The following is a 22,558-nucleotide window of genomic DNA, read 5'->3' as shown; positions in this document are numbered from 1 at the left end:
GTTAATTTCAAAACCTAGAAAAAAATCATGGAAAGAGCATAGAAAATACAATATGGGTGGAAGACGGAGTGATAGTGGAGGTTTGAAAACTAGGGTTTCTTACAATGATAGGGGTATTGTAGAGGGGCTCAAAGTGTTGAGGAAGAGGATAATGAAGATGATAAAGATGGTGATGCAACAATTTTTTTGGGAGTTTGTATCTTTGGAGTGGGGGTTCTCTCTTACCCATGGCTATATTTGTTATACTTGAAATTGGATCTAGTTTCTCTGGTAGATTTTCTTAAGCTCTTTGTAGAGAGTTTGGGGCCTTTTTCCCATATGGCTTTGGAAATCTTGAGTGCCATATCTTGGTGGTTTATTATCTTTTTCTATGGTTGGGCGTCTAATGCTATTGGCCCTTCTACTACTATTGTATAATCTCTATGAACCCAGTGCTTGTGTATATGGAGAATGATTGGTAAAATCAAGATTGGGAGCTATAGATATGGCTCACCATTTTCTATGACAATGTCCTTTCCTAACACTATTGGATTTGCTTTCCTTAGGTTCTTGCTATCTAAACCCGTTCTTCCCTCTGACTCTAATCATGGGGGAGTTTCTTGCCTAGGGGTTGTCTATAGCCAATGAAGAGTGATCCAACAAGGGGATCTATCAAGTGCCCTTCATTGGGTGCTTTTGCAACCCATTTCAAATGTTTTGGTGGTTTTTGGTACTAGAATGGACAAATGCATACTATCATTATTTGGGTTTGATCCCAAATCTCTACCCATAATTTATTCTTGTTCATGGTTAATTCTTATTTCTAGAGTATTGTGGTGAATGATTGATAAGTCCTCAATCATCCCCTAATGCTACATTCAAATGTTATGTTTAACCTTTAACTTCTTTAGTTGGGTTTGAGTTGTGTTCCACTCTTTGGAACTCCATTGCATCCATGTTTTCTGGTGACTTTTTTACTTCTCAAGGTAACTGAATATGGAAGCCAACAAAGGAATTTTCTCCCTCTTTTCTTGACATTAATCATATTTAGATTTACTTACTAATTTGGAATAAGAGGAAGTAGTGTTGCATTGTTGTTTGGATGATTAACTATGTGACTAATATGGGGAGGAGTTGGAGTGCCCAAGAATTTTTTGACTAGTTCTATGTTGATAAAAAACTCTTTGAGGCTAAGCTTGATGAGACTAGATGTGATGCTACTATCCCCATTTAGTTGGTGGGTAAGGCCTCAACATGCTTTGATACCCCAATGATTCCTCTATTTTAGTCAGTGTAGTCTTCTTGATCAATGACCAATTTCTGAGAAGAAGTGCATATTTATGATGAGAAAGAATGCTAACTTGTTTGACTGGTGTTTATGTTCCTTTGAACATTTTCTTTATGCTCACTTTCCCCCTTCATGTGGTACTTGGTTCCTTATTCAAAAGGCTTCGTCATCCCTCTTGTTTACAAGAAATATATGCTTACCCAGGTGGTGGACTTGGATTTTGTTGTTTACTTCCTCTATGATTTTTTTTTAATGGTGGGATTGCCTCCTATAGAGGTGGAGTTCAAGCTTGTGTTTTGATGGTGGAGGTGATCCATAGTGAAGGGGAAGGTAATTGGAATACCACTAGTAATAGCATCGATGTTTTGGAAGTTTGATTGTTGGTTTTGTGATCTTTTTGTTTCCTATTTCTATTGAGGTGGTAACAGAGTATGTAGTAGGCCAAAAGATCTTTGGGATTTCAGATCCAAAATGGTGGTTTTGTTGGCTTCAAACCTCTAGCTATGATGGTGAAATAAGGATAGGCTATTTGTTTCCTTAGTTTGGTTATTTGACCTTTTGTGGATGAGTTTTTTTACCCCTCTTTGTGTCCTTTCTTCCTCTAACCACGTGTTTGTTCTTAGTTTTAAAGGGCTCACCTAGGTCCTTTGTTCTTATTTATGGTTGAGGAAAGCAGCTAGTATGGGGAGCTTGTTCTATGGTGATCTTTAACAATGCAAACTATGGTTGATTGTTTTTCTACTTTCAAATGTTCATTTTTTTAATAGAGGTAGACCTAAGTTACTATCTTTGATGACTAACACTAGGTGTTGTTAATGCAGTGTTTATCAATGTCTAGTGCTTGTTGTTTATACTGCGGGTTAGCATACTCTTGATGCTTTTCTTTATATATAAAAATAAGACAAATTTAGAGTGAAATCTCTTAGCTAGCCTTAGTGAATGTCAACAAAAATTTTGCATACAAAAAATAGTGGAACCTTGATGAACAACATCATAGACTCACCAACCACTGTTCTTATAATAAATAATCTTCCTATAAATACCTCTAGAGTCTTGGTGATCACCCATCTTGAAAATAGTAATCTCCTTAAAAACAACTCCAAAAACCCAACATTCCATGAAAAACCTAACTTCTCATTCATTGTTCCTTTAAATTTTCATTTTAAGAAATATTTTTGAAGCCTTGCACTCAGCAAGACTTGATCCTTGGTGGGCTCTTTGTGAACCATTCAACTTCACTAGTAGACCAAGGGCCCATTGACACTATTATTAAGAATTGTATCAAATTTAGTTTTTTAATAAATTTCAAAATTTTAATAACTTAAAGTACTTTTACATGTGCTTAAAACACAATTTTTTTATTATTTTAACAGATTGATGGAAAATTTTAAACTTAAATTGTCTCATGTACAATAGTTGCAATTTATGCTCAAATATGATATCAACTTAACTAAACCGATATAGTAAATAATTTATTGCGGGACAATTTCAACACTAAAAATAAAACTCCATTTACCATCTAGGACATTTGAAAGATAGGGATCTGCCATCTTTTGATAACCAAAAGTGAATCAAGAACCAAAGCACAAGGCAAGCCACGTATAAGTTCAGTCGACGTTAACATAGTCGCGAAATGCATTCGCTAATGACAGCAGCAAAACATTCAAACAGAAGCAATGACGACTTTTCGACCAGCGCAAAGATATACGTAGTCAAAGCTTATGCCACAAGAATGTGTGCTCCTGCCAAATAAATTAACATTAACCATTAACCAACAAAGCGGAAACAAAGATCGTTTGGACGCCCATGTGCGAAATAGGATAATCATTAGATAATATTTACTGGACAGGATGCTCGTTACAATATCAGACTCTTAAATCCTCACGAATGTGGTTACCGATTTTGCAAATGTCTCAAGCAACTTATTTATTCAGCATCGGCCTCATTAATTAATGCCAAACGTAATAATTCTGAGGCTGAATAAAAAAATTAAAAGCCAAATCACGCTTCAAATTATAAAAGATGTGATAAAAAGACTCTCAAAAGGTGGCATAACAAGGCCAGGGCGATGAAACTATAAAGCGTAGAACTGAAGCATTGATAGCTTAAAGTGATAAGGATTAGAATTATTCTTTGCTCTGGAAGACCACCTAGACAAATCTTCATACCTAAGATTGGACCATATCGTCCCTGAATATAAGAAGAAATTTCATGTACAGAATTGTCATATTTCCATCTCTCTTAAAAGTAAAACATTTGAATTTCTAATCGATTTGTTATTAGTTGATTTTTTGAGGTTGTAAGGTTGAGTTTGTTGAGTATGGGTTCATTTTGGCGCCTAATCCTATTTCTCTTAGCGGTGGGGTTATTAAGTCGTGCAGAAGGCTTGAGTAGCTCAGAGACGATAAAGCAATTCCTTGAGCCTCAGAACAAGGCGAGAGAAGCAGTTGGAGTTTCATTGCTTACATGGAACCGCACAGTTGCAACCTATGCTCGTAATTATGCGAGAAAGAGGAGAAATGACTGCCTACTTGAGCATTCAGAAGACTCGTCCTGTTAATGTTTTGGTAGCTTCTGTCTCTATGGTTATTCATATAATTATATATGAGATATATTATTATGTGAGATATAAGCTTATTATTATATATATATATATATATATATATATATATATATATATAACATAATTAAGTTTGTATTATTAATTATCTGTTTATTGAATAGACATGTTTATTCATTCACTCATGCTCAATATAAATGAGAGGATGTTGCATATGGAAAATATATACCTGATTACAAGGCAATGTCATTACATTTGCAACAGATCCCAGAAACTTAACATGATATCAGAGCAGGTTAAAGAAGAGATATGTTACAATTACTGTAGCAGATGAATATGGATGCATATACGATACAGAGGGAATGAATAAATATCTAGAGAGAGCGATAAGAAGATATTGGGATAAGAAAATTGTGTACTGCGAAAGATCTCTTGAAGCGGAGTAGTCTATATAATGGTAGATTCATCTAAATGTCATTGCATCCAATGTCGATTGAAAACTGGAAAGATTAAATGATAAAATGATAGAAGAGGAGACTATCATTTGCAGTATATTACTAATAAATTCAATTTCTATAATCTTCAGAAAGTAAACGATTTGAATATATCTGTGATATAATGTCATTGGTTATAGAGATTGTTGTACATTATTCGATGTTTGTGAATATACAATCTGCAATACCATTATACGTGGTTGGCCAAGTTTGTATCTCCTCTATCAACTCTTATTTCAGTTTAGCAGATCAGAGGTGGGTCTGCAAATTCGACTAAGAGTTTTAGGTGCAAGTAAAGTGTCAAAAGTCCATGACTTCCAGCAATATATGAAGCGATTCCTACTTAGATATTGATAAAAAATAAGAGATCTAAGATTTACTAAGATCTAAAATAAGCACAAATACTTGGCAATGAAAGAATAGAAATAAACACTTAAGAGAGAAGCAAATTTTATTCAAAACTAATTGCCACAAGGCTATGCAATGGCCTCTATATATAGAGAGCCCATGAGATGAGAAGATGATTCTAGAGGATAAGGTGATAAGGTTGTATGACCTAGTATCAAGGAGGACATTCATATCTTCTTAGGATAATGTTGTATGACCTAGTTTCATGGACGACATTCCTATCTTGTTACCAATTTAATAGGAAATGTGTGGCATACTTGCTGTTTGGTTATAACAGCATGACTATTGACTATTTCTAACATCCTCCCTTAATTTCTACCACTAATGATAATGTATGGGAGAAATTACAATAAAAAATATAGATAGGATAGGTCCCGGCATTCAGCCTTGTTAGGTACCTATTTACAACAAAAGAAAGAGAGGGGAACATGACATGACTATCCCCCCTTAATGTTCACCTCAATCATGTCGAGCATGCCTCGTATTTTCAAAAATTTGGCCTCAAGCATACTCTTAGTAAATATATCTGCTGCTTGATCTTCACTTGGACAAAAGAGAAGATTAACAAAATTTGCTTGAACAAGATCCTGAATATAGTGAACATCAATCTCAATGTGTTTTGTTTTAGCATGAAAAACAAGATTATTTGCAACTTGAATAGCACTTTGATTATCACAATACAAAGGAGTAGCTGAACTTTGTGCAAAACCAAGCTCAAATAAAAGGTTGCGAATCCAAACTACTTCCTTTCCAGCTTCTTTTGTTGCTCTATATTCTGCTTCACATGAGGACAATGATGTAGTAGTTTTTTTTTTGCTACTCCATGTAATTGGACCTAACCTGAGCTGAAAAATATAACCACCTGTAGATTTTCTATCATCTATGTCACCTCCCCAGTCTAAATCTGTGAAGCCAGTCAAAAAAATTGAAGACTTGTAACTATAATGAATGCCATAGTAAATGGTGCTACGAATGTATCGTAAAATTCGTTTGGCAGCCAACCAATGAGTTTCTTTTGGTTCCTGCATAAATCTAGATGCCAAATTGACTGCAAAACAAATGTCTGGTCTAGACTGTGTTAGATAAACCAAGCTACCAACAAGCTGTCTATATAAAGTAGCATCCACCTTCTTGGAAATACATTCTTTAGTAAGCTTAATTCCAGATTGAAAAGGAGTAGGGGCTGGCTTACATTCAAGCATGTTAAATTTATCTAAAAGATCCAAAGCATATTTTGCTTGAGAGATAAATAACCCATCATGAAGTCTACTAATTTGCAAGCCAAGAAAATAATTCAGTTCACCCAAATCACTCATATGAAATGCCCCTTTAAGATCTGATTTGAAATCACTAATTAACCCAATATTTGGTCCAGCTATGAGTAAATCATCCACATAAACTGCAACAATAATAATTTCATTTTGCACTCTCTTCACATAAAGATTTGGATCTGATTTGCATTTTTGAAACCCATGAAGCTGAAAATACCTATCAATCTTCTCATTCCATACTCTTGGTGCTTGTTTAAGCCCATAAAGTGACTTCTTTAATCTACAAACAAGATTAGGATGTTGTTGATCTACAAAACCTAGTGGCTGATCCATATATATTTCTTCATATAAATCTCCATTTAAGAAGGCATTTTTTATATCCATTTGATGAATATGCCACCCAAGACTTGTAGCCAAAGAAAGAATAATTCTAATTGTATTCATTTTAATGACAGGAGCAAAAGTTTCTTCATAATCAACACCCTCTTTTTGATTAAATCCCTTAGCAACCAATCTAGCTTTAAATTTTTCTATAGCACCATCTGATTTAAATTTTTTTTTATAAATCCATTTGCAACCAATGACATTCTTACCTTTGGGAAGTTGCACAAGGTGCCAAGTTTTATTATTCACCAAAGCATCATATTCTTCTTCCATAGCTTGCTCCCATTCTTTCTTCCCTCTAGCTTCCTCATATGATCTTGGGTCATTTACTTGTAATACTTTGGCCATGAGAGCACTACCATTCCTCCCTTGGATCTTTTAGCCTTTCCTATATATTTCTTCAACACTCCTTGTCTTTTGGCTAGCTGAAAAGTTATCTTCTTCATCATTACTACCTGCAGAAAATGTCTGATTACAAGCATTAGTTGTGTTGTTTTCACAAGTATTTTCATCATTTGTAGAAGTGCACAACTCATCCTCATCAATGTAGTCTCCATTTCCTCCTAAAATATCTGAAAAATGAGAAGCATTTGGTGTTGTAGAGTGAGAAGGAGTGGCTATAAGTTGTGAATGCTCATCAAACTTCACATCTCTACTAATAAATACTTTGTTTGTTGTCAAATCATATAACCTATAAGCCTTTGATTCTTCACTATAACCCATAAACAAACACTTATGACTCTTTGGTTCTAACTTTTCCCTTTATGCATCAGGAATGTGTGCCCAAGCAATACACCCAAATACTTTAAAATATCCAATGTGAGGTTTCTTACCACTCCATGCTTCTTCAGGGGTGATATTTGTGAGAGCTTTGGTGGGGATTCTATTTATAATATGTGCAGCACAAGAAATAGCTAAACCCCAAAATTTATTATGCAAACTTTTAAAATGCAACATACAACGAGCCATTTCTAAAAGAGTTCTATTCATTCATTCAGCCACCCCATTTTGTTGAGGAGTATAAGGAACTGTTCTTTGCACCTTAATACCATAGTTTTCACAAAATGACTCAAAAGCATAATTGCAATATTCACCCCCATTATCTATCCTTAAACATTTAATTGTTTTGCCACTTTGATTTTCAACTAATGCCTTAAACTTTTGAAATACTTCAAACACTTCTTTTTTCCTTTCAAGAAAATAAACCCATACTCTCCTGCTATAATCATCAATAAAAGTGAGAAGGTACCTAGCACCTGAAAGTGAAGGATATCCTGGATCACATAAATCACTATGAATAAGTTGCAATGGATGATTAGCTCTCCATGCTTTACCTGAATCAAAAGGATCTCGATGATGTTTCCCTAATACACAACCTTCACACACACCTTCACAAGCTAAAATTTTTGTTAATCCTCTAACCATATCCATTCTAACCATATCTTGTAATTTTCTATAATTTAAATGTCCAAGTCTAGCATGCCAAAGTTGTGACATATAATCAGTCTGAGCAATAAAAGCATGAGAGAGTGTCTTTTTATCATCAAGAAACTGCACAAATTTAAATAGATTCTCTTCATGATCAACTCTACCAATAGCAATTATATTGCTTGGGTCTTTTCTATCTCTAACAATAACTTGATCAGCATTGACAAAAAACTCATATCCAGCTTGAACTATTTTGTATATAGAAATAAGATTCACCCCCAATCCTTTAACCAATAAAACATTTTTCAAAGACCCATGTGTTACATTAACAGTTCCTGTTCCTAAAACTGGAAGTTTCATTTTATTGCCAATAGAAATTTCTTGATCTAAATTCTTCCCTTCATAAAAATCAATAAACAAAGATCTATCCCCAGTCATGTGAGATGATGCCCCTGAATCTAAAATCCATTCTTTATTAGAATCTGAAGCAAAGTATCCCCCTTTAACACTAGATTTACTTTTAGGTGTAGCAATTACCTCCTCATTTGATTTCTCTTGCCTTTTTAAAGAGATAGCTACGAAACTATGATTATCCTTCTTTCCATCCTTAAACCTTTCTTGCTTGGGCTTATATTGCTGCCTTTCACTGTCCCTCTTCTTCAAACAAAACTTCTCCATGTGATTCTCACTTCCACAATACCTACAAATAAAAGGCTTTCTTCCAGCTTGCTTTTCTGCACCATCATTTCTAGAAAAATGATTAGAACCTTCATAATTTCAAAATTTTATATTTCCTCTCCAATTCTTTTTTCCATCATTTCTAAAAAATTTACTTTTGGCTGTGTATGCATGATTCTTCTTAATATGCCCTTCTTTAATAAGTTGAACTTCTTCATCTAAAACAGATTTGCAAAATTGATCAAAAGTTTGCTAGGGGGTATTGGGATTTAGTTGAAGAACCCTTTTCCTTGATTCCTTAAAAACATTATATGGATGGGGAAGTTTACTTTCAACCATTGCAATCAACTGAAAATCCTTTTTTGCATATTCAGCACCTAATTTTTTAAGCTGAGTATTTAAAAAAGTAGCTTCATTGAAGTAATCAGACATTTTTTCAAAATAAGATGGATCTAAATTCATCAATTTTTCTTCTATACTAAATGTGCTAGCCATGTCTGCATCTTTATAATCTTTTTCTAAGTTCTCCCATAGCTCTATTGAGTTATCAATATCAACAAATCTTCTATTTAGATTGGGGCTCAAAGCTTTACCAATAATACCTCTAGCTTGCTCCAACTTACATTTCCACAACTCCTTTTCTTTATCAGTTTGTTGAGGTTCCCCAATTTCTTTATTTACTATCCTCCATAAAGCCTTCTCTCTTAGAACATTCTTGACTGCAATCTTCCAATCTGCAAAACCACTTCCATCAAAGATAGGCAAAACTTCATTTGAAGAACCCATGTTAGCAAAAAAATCAGCCTTCAAATAAATCTAACAATATTCCAGCAGCATAACAGCCCTGCAACCAAATATCACTCTAAAAAAAACAGCCCTGCAAACAAACCATTTCCATCAATATATTCCTTTAACAAAACCCTCTAGCAATATTTCTAGCTGAACTTCTAAATAAATCTCCAGCTGAACTTGGCTAAACCAAGCTCTGATACCATGATAAAAAATAAGAGATCTAAGATTTACTAAGATCTGAAATAAGTACAAATACTTGGCAATGAAAGAATAGAAATAAACACTTAAGAGAGAAGCAAATTTTATTCAAAACTAATTGCCACAAGGCTATGCAATGGCCTCTATATATAGAGAGCCCATGAGATGAGAAGACGATTCTAGAGGATAAGGTGATAAGGTTGTATGACCTAGTATCAAGGAGGACATTCATATCTTCTTAGGATAATGTTGTATGACCTAGTTTCATGGAGGACATTCCTATCTTGTTACCAATTTAATAGGAAATGTGTGGCATACTTGCTGTTTGGTTATAACAGCATGACTATTGACTATTTCTAACAGATATGATCTGGCACCCTATGGTAACGAGTGGAGGTGTGCTACAAATGAGCGGAACCCCTCTATGCCACATGCAATATGAAGAATATTGTTGAATTAATATTGGGTCCTGACTAAGGATAAGGGAGTACTTGATGTGTTGACAAATTGAGATAACATGTGTGATGCTAAAGCCACCAAATGATGTCTCGCCTACAAATTTGTTCACGTGGCATCGCATATATTATTTTATTTAGATTGTGTTTTGATATCTGACTTGAAATACCAATCAAGTCTATGTGTTTACTTTTCTTTGAGCAGGAAACACGTGGATGACATCAAACAGATAGAGGACTAGTCATCGAATTTGCATGAGAACCAAGGCATCGAGGCTATAACCAAACAGTTTAGTAAGTATGAAACCAAAGAGGGAATAATATATTTTTTAAATCAACTCCCTATGTAATACATTGAGTGGAAAGAGGATAGGTACCAAAATGAATTCTTGGTGAAGGTATGACATATTTGATGTTTTATTCCAATTTTATAATTCAATTAATTCATTATATATATATATATGTATGTGTGTGTGTGTGTGTGTGTGGTTGATATGTGATATGAAATGAATTGATTATTATTAAGTATTATATTATGAATAAAATTAAGTATTATGTTATCTTAATTTTATTATTGAAAATATAAAATAAAGAGTTATGTTTAATCATTTATGTTAAACATCAAACTAATGTTATCATTCTTATTTTATATCTCTATATGAGCTATTTGCCTTTATCTTTTCCTTTGAGAATGTTATTATAGGAAAAGGGAGTTTGAGGAAATCTTGAAAGAGAGGGAGAAGACTGAGGATGCTATTTGATTCACTTTCAGTGAACCCGATCTTATTGATTGAGAGGGAGTAAACCATGTTGAGCTGGTTTCTCTAATATTAAAATAAGTTGTCACAGTTATGAGGATTGTGACTATGTATGGGCCTATCCCCTGTGTGCATCATGCGAAAGTGACGACTTCCAAAATGATCATCACTTGTATTTGGGAGAAGTTGTTGTAAGGTGACGATCTTATAATCAACTTGTATTATGAGATTAAATAAATTGAGTAAATGGTGAATGTCTTGTATCTCAACATTTTGGGAGGCCATTACTCTTAGAGTACTTGGTGAATATCATTGATATTCTAGTAGGCCAATACTCCTAATATCAAATGTGGTATCTAAAAACATTTTGAGTAAGTGGTGAATATCATTGATATTTTGGGAGGCCAATACTCTTGATATCAAATGTGATATCTAAATAATTTGGAGTACTTGGTGAATACTAGATGTCGATATTCTGGGAGACCAATACTCTTGATATCAAGCCTTGTTTTTTTTTGAGTACTTGATAAATATCAGATGTCGATATTTTGGGAGATCAAGACCCTTGATATCAAATGTGATATCTTACCGTAAGTTTGAGTAATTGATGAATATCATATGTTGATATTCTAGAGATCAATACTCTTGATATCGTATGCGATATTAAAGGTGGAAAACTTTTGAGATATTACCAATGGTGTAATATTTCTTTTGTGTTTATCCTCCCTTGCTAAAAGGGAGTGTTAATGTTTTGGTATCTTCTGTCGGATAACTCTATGGTTATTCATATAATTATATATGAGATATATTATTATGTGAGATATAAGCTTATTTTTTGAGAGATATATATATAACATAATTAAGTTTGTATTATTAATTATCTATTTATTGAATAGACATGTCTATTCATTCACCCATGCTCAATATAAATGAGAGGATGTTGCATATGGAAAATATATACTTGATTACAAGGCAATGCCATTACATTTGTAACAAATCCTGGAAACTTAACACGCCCTACGGTGAAAATATTTTCTGGGAAGTGGCCCTAATTGGACACCTCTACAGGCAGTGAATGCTTGGATTGATGAAGAAAAGTGGTATGTTCATGCCAATAACACTTGCACAGGCTCAGATTGTATACACTATTCTCAAATTGTGTGGGCGACAATAAAAACTGTTGGGTGTGCAATTATCAAATGTAAGAACAATGACACATGGATCATATGCAGCTATGACCCCCCAGGCAACTATATTGTGTAGAATATGAACACCTGCACAATCCAATCTATAACAACAAAGATGATAAACAAGCAAAATAAACAACCCTCCAACAATGAAGAAACAGAGTACACTCTATTTTTTTTAGAGTAGAATCAAACAACCTTTTTATTGCAAATTATACTATTCCAAAAAACCATTACATTTAATACCACTGCTGGTATACTTATTTAGAAAATAACTAATTAAAACTACTACCTAATATCAAGTTCTATATGGCATCTTCAACATGATTGCATGCATTATTAACCATCAAATTTAGAAATTACTAAAAAATTGCCGACAACCATGCAATCTAACAACTATGCATGAAAGTTCTAATTTTAATTGTTGTGAACAGTGGTGGAACTGGAATTTTCTATTTCCGAGCAATAGCAATCTTGGCGTTAATCTTCATACTCCCCCTTGATGCTGAGAGGACTAACAATTCTATCTTTGAGTACCAAAAATTGACCTTTCGCAATTGCCTTTGTAAAGATGTCTGCAATTTGCTCCTTTGTGCTGATGTACTTCAACTCAACCACTTTATTTTGTACCAAATCTCTGATGAAATGTTGTTTCAAATCAAAGTGTTTGGTCCTGCAGTGATGAACTGGATTCTTGGCCAATTTAATGGCACTTATGTTGTTACAAAAAATCGTAGTAGGCTGAACCTATATCTCTCCAATTTCTTCAAGAAGCTTTCTAAGCCATAAAGCTTGTGTGCCAGTTGAAGTGACTCCAACATATTCTGCTTTTGTAGAAGAGAGAGCAACCATACTTTGCTTCTTTGAACTCCATGTAATTAAACTAGAACCCAAAGAAAAAAAATTACCAGATGTAGATTTTCAGTCATCCAAACAACCTCCCCAATCTGAATCACTAAAGCCAACAAGCTCAAACTTATTAGAAGAATAGTGAATGCCAAAATCTACCGTACTTTTCACATACCTCAAAATTCTCTTGGCTGCCTTCATATGTTCCTCTGATGGATTTGTCATATACCTTGAAACCAATGAAACTAAACAAGCAATATCAGGCCTTGTGTGACTTAAAAACATCAAACTCCCCACAATGCTCCTATATAATGTCTCATCAACAATTTTAGCACCATCATCAATACATAATGTAACTCCATGAGCAATTGGAGTGGAAAGAGGTTTACAATCTACCATATCAAATTTCTTCAACATATCTTTTGCATATTTTTCTTGACAAATAAAAATTTCATCTTTACCTTGATAAACCTCCATGCCAAGAAAGTACTTCATGAGGCCTAAATCTTTCATCTCAAACTCATTCATCATAGCAACTTTAAATTCATCTTTCATCTTTGAACTAATACCCATATATAACAAATCATCAACATACAAACTCACAATGAGAATATCATTACCTTCTTGTTTGTAGTAAAGGGTAGGTTCACTCTTACTTCTTTGAAAGCCATTCTGTTGAAAATATCCATCAATTCTTGCATACCATGCACGTGGTGCTTGCTTGAGGCCATACAAAGCCTTCTTCAACTTGTAGACATAATCTTCTTTGTCTTGAATCTCAAAACCTTGTGGTTGTCCCACATATACTTCTTCTTCTAAGTACCCATTCAAGAAGGCACTTTTCACATCCATGTGATGAATACTCCATTTATTTTGAGCTGCAAGAGAGATTAGCATCCTAATAGTTTCTTATCTTGCTACTGGTGCAAAAGTTTTTTCATAATCAATGCCATACCTTTGAGTGAAAGCTTTAGCAACTAATCTTGCCTTGTGTCTTTCAACACTCCCATCACTATTATACTTGGTCTTATAGACCCATTTTGTGCCAATCTTCTTCTTCTTATGTGGATGATCTACAAGCTCCCATGTTTCATTCCTATCAATGTAATCCATCTCTTCATTCATTGCTTGCATCCAAACCTCATTAGTGCATGCATCTTCAAAACATGATGGCTCAAAATCAGTTTTAGCAAGTAATGCAAAATTTACTGTCTCACCTATTGGATCTTCCTCATGTGCTTGATTTTGACACCTCTCATAGATATCACTCAATCTTCTTACCTTCCTTGGAGGACTTGAGGATGGACTTGCTCTTGAGATTGGTGAGGGGTTTCTTGGTGGGCTTGGTGATCTTGAAATAGAACCCTTAGCTGGCTGCTCATTATCATTATCAACAATATCATCATCACCCAAAACTGATTTTGGCTTTCCAACATGTTGTTTTTGATGACCATAAACTCCCCCTTCATCAAAAATCACATCTCTTGAAACAACAATCTTATTAGTAATAGGATTGAATAATCTATAAGCTTTGCTTTCCTCACTATAGCCCACAAAAATACATGATTCACTTTTAGCATCTAGCTTTTGCCTATTCTAATCAGGGATGTGAACATAAGCCAAACAACCAAAAACTTTAAAATGAATTACGTTAGGCTTTTTCTCATACCATGCTTCATATGGAGTCATCTTGTGTAGGGCACTTGTAGGACTCCTGTTGAGAATATATATGGTTGTAGCAACTGAATCAGCTCAATAAGAATTGTTCAAACCCTTGGTTTGTAACATGCTCCTTGCCATTTCTACCACAGTAGGATTCTTCCTTTCAGCCACTCCATTCTATTGGGGTATGTATACAGTTGTGAGTTGTCTTTTGATGCCATTCCTCTCACAAAAATTCTAAAAATCATTTGAGCAAAATTCTCCTCCTCGATCTATTCTCAAACATCTGATTGTGTTCCCTTTATCATTCTCTACACGAGCTTTAAACCTCTTGAATGTATCAAAGGCTTCATCCTTAGTCTTCAAAAAATATACCCAACACATTCGTGAGTAATCATCTATAAAAGTAATGAAATATGATGACTTACCCAAGCTTTGTGTTTGCATTGGACCACAAATATCTGAATGAATAAGCTGAAGTGGGTATTGGGCCCTCCATGCATTGCCTTTTGGAAATGATTCCCTTGAATGTTTCCCTTTTTCACACCCTTCACAAATCTGTTTATGCTCTTCAACCTTAGGCAATCCAAGAACTAATGCATTTGATGTTAGATTCTTCAAACTATTGAAATTCAAATGGCCATACTTGAGATGCCACAACCAACTTTTATCCTCATAAGCCATATTGACAATCTGATTGTCATTTTTACCAAACTTCAAAGGAAACATTCTATTCTTTGTCATAGGAACAACTGTAATCACTTTATTTTTCTGATTCTTATCATAGATAGTACATTGCATGTTCTCAAATACCACTCTATAATTCTTCTCACATAACTGCCCAACACTCAATAAATTATGCTTCAACTTGGGAGTATAATAAATATCTTGAACACTTTTCATACCTTCCTTTGTTTGAACATCCATGGCTCCTTTGGCCGCAACATCTACAGTATTGTTATTACCAAGGGTAATATTGGATCTGTAACTATCATCAAGCTTTGAAAATATTTCTCTGTTACCAGACATATGGTTAGAGGATCCAGAATCTAAATACCAAACATCATTCACATTACTTTCACCTTTCCCATTACACAAAAATAAATTACCCGAGGAAGGATCCTCATCTTGTTGGGCATAATTTGCATTATTGTTACCTGATTTCAATCTACACTCTCTCTCAAAATGTCCATACTTATTGCAATGATAGCATTGGATGTTCCTTTTATTAAATATTCCTCTACCTCTTCCTCCTTGAGCACCTCCTCTTCCTCTAGATCCTCTTGAGAAATTCTGATTTTGGCCCCTTCCCGAGCCTTTGTTGTTGTTACTATTTCTGCTAGGACCATCGTTCTTTGAAATTTGCATTTGGGAAGGAAAAGCCTTCTCATTAACACTGGTAGATGTGTCCCTTATTCTATCCTCATGTGATATAAGAGATCCAACCAATTCATCATACTCCATGGTAGCTAAATTTTTGCTTTCTTCTATGGCAACTACTACAATATTCCATCTTGGGGTTAGAGATCTCAATACCTTTTGTATTATTTTCTCTTGAGCAATAGATTCACCCAAAGTGGCCATTTTATTAGTCACATCTTTCACTCTCACACAAAAATCTCCCACACTCTCTGTCTCCTTCATCTTCAAGTTCTCATATTCTCTTTTCAAGGATTGTAGCTTCACAACCTTGATCTGTTCATTGCCATGGTAAGCATCTTTTAGAGTCTTCTAGGCCTCTTTTGCTATCTGTGCATCAGCAATTCGGGGAAACAAGATCTTATCAAGAGCCATCTGAATGTGAAACAATGCCATTGCATTCTTCTTCTCAGCTTCTTTCTTCAATCTCCTGTCATTAGGTTGGAGAGTATTCCAATCTGCAGGGTCTTCATATCCAGATTCAACGATCTCCCAAAAATCTTTCCCAATCAAAAAAGTCTTCATCTTGATTGACCAATATTGGTAATCAACTCCATCAAACTCTGGGATTTGCAAATTGTTTGCCATGCTGTTGTCTTCCAAAAACCTTCAGCTCTGATATCAAATGTAGAATATGAACACCTGCACAATCCAATCTATAACAGCAAAGATGATAAACAAGCAAAATAAACAACCCTCCAACAATGAAGAAACAGAGTACGCTCTATTTTTTTTAGAGTAGAATCAAACAACTTTTTTTATTGCAGATTATACTATTCCAAAAAACCATTACATTTAATACCACTGCTGGTATACTTATTTAGAAAATAACTAATTAAAACTACTACCTAATCTCAAGTTCTATATGGCATCTTCAGCATGATTGCATGTATTATTAACCATCAAATTTAGAAATTACTAAAAAACTGCCGACAACCATGCAATCTAAAAACTATGCATGAAAGTTCTAATTTTAATTGTTGTGAACAGTGGTGGAACTGGAATTTTCTATTTTCGAGCAGCAGTAATCTTGGCATTAATCTTCATATTGGCGATAGGCCTTATTGAAGGCTTCAGTATAGGCAGCACATGATTTTGTATTGGGGAAATGAAAAAAAATACTGTTTCTGCTATCATATTGATTCAAGGGCAAAACAGAAAAAGAATATTTTGTATTTGGGAATGAAAAAATATATTGTTTCTGATATCATATTGATTGGAGGACAAAACAGAATAATAATATTTTGTATTTGGGAATGAAAAAAAGTATTTTTTCTAATATCATATTGATTGGAGGGCAAAACAGAATAATAATACTGCTGTGAGTATGGGAACTTTTCGAAAGTTCCACGAGTAGTTTATTCATTTAATTGACAATGATATACATATGTAGACACACACGTACACATCTTTATATCCACTCTTCATTGTATGATATACATATGTAAACACATACGTACACATCAGAATTTTACATCAATTCTGACATATAGGATTTTTATCGTGAGGTTTATTAATGGAAAATCTTGAGAGGATCATTTACATACAATTTATCTATATTTTCAAAGATCCACATGGTACAAAAGGCGTAGAGTCCCTCATGTCTTGAAGTGAGACATTAATTTCAATCATTATGATAAACTAGATGAAGCCGTACAAATTTAGTTTGAAGAGAAATGCGGCTTCATTACATAAAATTATAATTATAAATATTGAGGAAAAATTATTTGAATTAAAAAATAATTTTCAATCTTAATTTTCTAATAACATTTAAAAATATTTTTTGAAATAATATTAAATCATTATAAATATGAGAGGAAAAGTATATTCGAATATAAAAGTCATTCATTAAATATCACTAGACTTACCATTGGCCACAAAAATCTACACTTAAAGAGTCCATTTCACAATGTAATTTTTTTTTCATTCTAACATAGCATTTACTACGTGAACAAGAATATCACTAGCATTCATCTATAAGGGAAAGAGTTAAAAAATGTCTGAAGACAGGAGCTCAATTATCAATTATAATAACCTTCTCAAATCAATTACGAATTTTGTAACAATCGAAGTGAAAAAATATAAAGAAAACAATTAAAAGGATTCAACGCAACACAACAAATTCAATGACAAACATAGGGATAATATCTCTCTTGACTAAGCTTCTTACTCTACACCAAATTCTAAAAGTGCCACATAGTACTAGGAAGTATTATCACGTTATCTTGTTATATTAATTATAAACTAGTTATGAGTAAGGGATAAATAAAAATTAATATTAATTTGAAAATAACTATATAAATTTGGTGTGCACTTAAAATTTAATATTATCTATGAATTTATTTTATATAATGTATAATTTTTGTGGTGACTTGTACTTGCCCTATAGTTATAGTTAGTAGAAATTGTTACTAGGATATCTTAATATAGTAATTATAAGATATTTGTAACTAAGGGATAAATAGAAATTAACATTAGTTTGAAAATAAATAATTAAGTGTCCATTTAAAATTTAATACTATCTATGAATTTATTTTGTATAGTATATAATTTTTCATACTTATTTTGAAAATGGTATAGAATATCTATTGGATAGTTTATGCATTTAGAAAAAATAAATAGTGTAATAATATAATTGAGCTTTACATAATGTCTGAAAAGCTTGTCGTTAGAAATGTAATATGGAGGAGCTCCCTAAAAAGGAGGTTTATAACATCAAATAAATTGAACCAATTATAATTGAGATGAATCATTTCAAATAATATATTTAATTGAGCACCTATCAAAAAAATGTTTTATTGACCAAACATATGTAAACTTTAGAAATACTAAAATAAGGTAAAAAGGTTTCAGTATAATTGATTTATTTAATCAAAATAAATTCACTAATTGTGCAAAGTGAATACAATAGTACAACTACACTCTAGCCATAAGAATGACTTATACTTGCTTAAAATATAGATGGGGAAGCTTTTTATTTATAATTGATCAATTTCATAGTATCCACCATTTCTTATAAACTATTATAGAAGAAGTTCATTAAAAATAGGCATATATTTATTTATTGACTAACACCATACCAACAAATTTTGGTTTGAAAAAAGTAGTGCTATTCATATTTCGATGGTGAGAATTTTTTTTAAATTAATAACTCTATTACAGATTAAAGTTGGATAAATTATTATTTTTATAACTTTTTACTACCAAGGATTTATCTATTTAACTTTTTTTATATTGAAGATATTGAAATGGAATGCTAGTATCTATGGTTGCTACTATATAACTACTACTATATAACCACTAGTGTTTTAGCTTAACCAAATTTTTCTTGATGGACACGAAGCTCAAAAAATAATATTTTATTTGTCATGCTATGATATTTAATTAACTCTTTGCCTTGCGAGGCAAATTTGGTTAAGCTAAAACCCTGATGGTTATTTAGCAACACCTTAAGATTATGTTGCTACTATATTTTTTGGTTTAGATTCTACTAATGTATGTTTGTTTCTGATAATAATGTTACTAAGAAAGATAAGATGTTTTTGATGTCTAGAAATAGAATAGGTTGAATTATTGTTGTTTGATTCCCAACTTCTATCTAACTTTTTGTACTTCGGGGTCAACCCACCTTTTGAATACTATTTAATACATCAAAAACAAGTGTCACATAGTGACATATATATCATAAGTTATAACAGTTCAATCAAATAAAGTAACAAAGATTAAAAATTAATAGTTATGAGAGAACAAATTTAATTAACATTTCAATATCCCATTAATATTTTAACATCTAATTATTAGATTAATATTTTTAGATGGAACTTTTGAATGTAAAAATTCTAATTTTGAATTTAGAAAGATTAAACATTAGCTTCTTATTTTTTAAAGTACATACATGATTAAATATCAAAAATAATATTTTTAAATGTCAAAAATATTTATAATTAAAAATAATTTCTAATTTAGCATATAAATATAATATTATATTTATTATATTCTATTTATTTTGCATTTTAAAATTTCTTCTATAAGATCTTAAAATATTTATTATAAAATAATTAAAATTTAATTTACTACACCAAAATAAAATATGTACTCAAGTTTTTTTTCCACAAAAAATATTGTTTATATCTATTAAACTTATAATTTTAGAAAATATTTTATGTGGTGTTTATTAAACTATTTTAAAAGTATATTCGATTTATAGTAAATATTAAAATTTTGATGTATAAATGGTTGTCTAATTTAACTTGAAAAGATAAATGTCAACATTAACACACTCACACCATCCAACTCCATGATTTCTATAATTATAGAATCCCTCTCAACATTAATAAAAAAATATCACATATAAATAGTACAAATTAAAAACTTAAACTTAAAAGTAAAAATACTTACAATTAAAATATAAAATATTAATCACTAACTTAACACATGTAATAACAAAATTATAGCATGTGACAAATGTAATAAGATACAATAAAACTAAGATTCCATAAAATTAAATTCTCTTTGAGTACAACTATTCAATCAAAAGAGTTACAAGTTTTATAATATATAGTTTAAAAATAAAAGATTGATCACCAAAAGACTTTCCTCAATAAAAATAATTGAAATCCTTCTTTTTAAATTTTCTCAAAATTTCCTAGGTTATAGAATGCTTAAAATTTAAAAATATAGATCATCTCATAGCTTAACACTTTTTTCCTAAATTTATCAAAGATGTAGAAAAGATAAAATATTAAAGATTTGAGATTCAAATATTATTCAAAGAAAAAGATCTATCATCTTTATTATGTGTCTACAACAAAACTTTTCTTAACTGTATAATATGACTTTTTCTAATTATTCTACACTACATAACCATAATCTTATTTTAACAGTATTTTTGGAAAAATAGGAAGAAATAATTAAATAAAAGAGAAAAGAGATAATTTACTAAGAGTCAAAGTGATCCTTTCCACTCCTTAAACCATAAAAATGAATCAAATTAAAATTTTAAAAAAATCATTTCATTGATAAAACTACTCTTAGTACTTGAATTTATATTAAGTATTAACAAAATTGTTGTGTAAAGATATTAGGGAAAAACATAAAAGGAATAACAGTTTTAAAGAAATCATATTAGAAATTAATAATGATAAATATATTTTTAAACATTTGATATAATGGCTTAATTAAACTACAATACATAGAAGAGGAAGTGAACTTTATTGAATTTAATGGTTCAAAACTAATTTATAGTTATAAGAAATGTCAAATGATAATTTTACACTTTCTAAATTATTAAAGGAACCAACAACTATAAATAAGAAAATGAGAAAATGAAAAATAAAGTGGGAAGTAAATCTTGTGAAAAAATCTCAATCCTTGGTTACGAAAAATATTTTAATAGTTGTTTGGATTTATGATTTAAGGAGGGAAGTGCGGGGCTATTTACTTATGAACTCCCTAAATCATCTCATCTTTTGATTTTTAATCATCAAAGCTCATCATATGTGTTTTCTATCACTAGATGAACTCCCTAAATCATCTCCTCTTTTGATTTTTAATCATGAAAGCTCTCCATATGTGTTGGTTATCACTAGAAATACTACAATACACTCCATTAGAATGAAAAAATGGATTTTTTTACTAGTTTTATTAGATCGACATAAAGATTAGACCCATTCATTATCAGCTAGAAAAGAAATAGAAAATGTAGGTACCATGGGATGAGAATGTGGAAATAATCTTATCAACTCTTTCTAGAAAGGTGGTAAAAGTATGGAACATAATGTAGATAGATTATTCTCATAGATTAATTTCCATTGTTCAACAAAATTTTAAATCCATCAATGATAATCTTTCCTCTCTAGTTTCTTACATCGAGACAACAATTAAAGGTACTATAGATAATGTTATGATGATGGTTTGTATGTAAGATAAAATACATCCACGATGAGTACAAGTTGTCAGTATTGAAGTGGGGAATTTGAATATGTAGTGGACATCAGATGACAAGAAGGGATTGTGCACTAGAATGTGAGGACTTAGAATCAATGATTCAATGCTTAAAATAGAGTTGTACCACTGCAACTTATTATTACACACATTAGTTCTATAGTTTCAAAGTTAATCTAGAAGAAAAAATTCTTATGGTTTTGAATTTTATCTAGGAGAAGTTGGTTGATAGATCCAATGTGAAATTTTCTAGTTGGAAAGGGGCTCTCCTTAGCTAGGAATGGAAAATCCAAGTTCTTAAATATCTATTGAAAACTCTAATGGTGTATCCTCTCAACCTTTTCAAATACTAGACAAGTTTTTTAAATCTATTCAAAAAATACCAAGGATTTTTCTTTGGTTTAGAGTTGAGGATTAAATAAGGTTGGCTCTAGTAGCTTGGGGCAAAGTGTGTAATACTAAAGTGAATGAAGACCTAGGGATTTGATAAAAAAAAATGCTAAACTTAGTAGTGATGGCCAAGACAATTTGCTGCATTTTTAAAGAAAAAAATATTGGAATAAAGTATTAACGAGAATGTATATTATTAATAATATTACTGTAATAGATTTACTAGAATCTCACAATCTAGTGTAGGGTCCTGCTTCAAAAATGCAATTTAGTTGGCGAAAGAGTTAATTAAGTCTAGGATGAGATGGGAAGTGGGGAACGGTGTTAATGTTGACTTTTGGGAAGACAAATGTGTTTCTTGGGACCCAATCACTTCTTTGTTGATGTTGGAAAGGCTTAAGGATAGATGTCTCCT

At 32.1% G+C, this 22,558-nt stretch overlaps 1 pseudogene; it reads left to right on the top strand.

Moving 5' to 3' along the window:
• Window positions 1–3,587: 3,587 nt before the first annotated feature.
• Window positions 3,588–11,956, top strand: LOC149557614 (pathogenesis-related protein PR-1 pseudogene; annotated as a pseudogene).
• The last annotated feature ends 10,602 nt before the right edge of the window (window positions 11,957–22,558 follow it).

Source organism: Cupressus sempervirens, chromosome 5, assembly GCF_028749045.1.
Source record: "Cupressus sempervirens isolate cs-2001-9-10 chromosome 5, ASM2874904v1, whole genome shotgun sequence".
Taxonomy (NCBI): Eukaryota; Viridiplantae; Streptophyta; class Pinopsida; order Cupressales; family Cupressaceae; genus Cupressus; species Cupressus sempervirens.
Note: the sequence above shows the minus strand (reverse complement) of the source record. Positions and strands in the feature narration are given on the sequence as shown.